The sequence below is a fragment of the Tympanuchus pallidicinctus genome, unplaced genomic scaffold (assembly GCF_026119805.1).
Source record: "Tympanuchus pallidicinctus isolate F22 unplaced genomic scaffold, pur_lepc_1.0 scaffold22, whole genome shotgun sequence".
NCBI classification, from domain to species: Eukaryota; Metazoa; Chordata; class Aves; order Galliformes; family Phasianidae; genus Tympanuchus; species Tympanuchus pallidicinctus.
Window position 1 is genome coordinate 34,148,032 of NW_026294739.1, and position 1,430 is coordinate 34,149,461.

Below are 1,430 nucleotides of genomic sequence, written 5' to 3' on the forward strand. Positions count from 1 at the left end.
TGCAGTGGCTATGTCTATATGAGCAACTATGGCTACGTCTATGCAAGGAACTGATGACTAATAAAGAGAAGCCTTTGTTTTCAGCCTTCATCATGGTTTGAGAACCTGCATATCAAGAATTAATGACTTTGAGCACAGAATGTAATCTTCATTGATTTCTTCACAATATCAGCAAGTTGATTTTATCAAAAATGTCTGCAACTCGACAACCTGACGTTACTGTGAGTCATCAGAACTCTGAGAAAAGCATAAATAATTAACCCCCAAAGGGGATGTTTGCACCTAGGAGAAAAATGAAAAGATTTCTCAGTCTTTCACACTGTAGGGGCAGATGCTCCCCTGCATAATCACATGGACAGTGTTTGATTTACAGCAGTGATGGAAAGCCCCTTAGCTTGGCCATGCTGGGAAGTTTGCTCTGCCCGCTCTCTGCATTCTTCCACATGGCTCTGCAGAGCAGTGATATAATTTCTGGTTATAAATAAACAAAAAACAGGAAGAGAATTTGATGAACAATTTGTGCCCACATACATTCCCTTTCTTTGCACCACTGCAATGCATGATATTTTATCTTCAGACTTAGTTTGCATTTCCCATCCTCTTGATTGCTAGCAACATGGTAAAACCTTTAAAATGTTAAGAAAATAGCATCTGCTGCTTCTTTGCTTTAAATACAGTGTTCAGTCTTTGTAAGTGTTGCTTCACACAATAAATGAATAGCTTGCCCACCAGGTAAACTACATTTTGTTGCTGGCCATATCTGTCTTTACACAACATGTAGTACACGGGCATAAATAACAGTGTGTTATATAAATAATTACATGTATGAAAGGCTGTAAAATACTGAAGATATATTCGTACTTTTACTTGCGCGAACAGTTTAAAAATGATTGCTTTGTTCAGCGCGTGGTTTTTATGTGTTGAACGGGGTACACACAGAAAACGTTTTCCAAAGTTTTTTTTTTCCCTTTCCTCCAGGTCACACTGGCGTTATAGTTAGCAAATTGATAAGGTTCCACAGTTAAGCTTTATTACTTGTGACATGAGCCTATGACACTTTATAAAAAGAAGTAATCCAGAACAATCTCTAGGTAATTAACACCTAGATAAACAAACATAAATTTCTATATTGCATTTATTTGGACTACCACTCAAATATGCGTGAACCATGCTTTTTTAATTAAAAGATAAATCTACGTGACACTTAGCCTCAAACTTAATTATTCAGCATAGTATAATAAAAAATAGAGCCCATTAAATGTGTCTTGCACTGTATTTCTGTATTAACAGCAAAACAGTTCACTCTGGGATCATTTAAATTTTCTTCTTCCTCTTTTCCTGCAATTTCCCTGTTCACTGAGACCTTTTCAATATAAAAAAAAATTAAAAAAGAATAAAAGCCAGCACCAATAGGTGAAGAGATGCAGAAC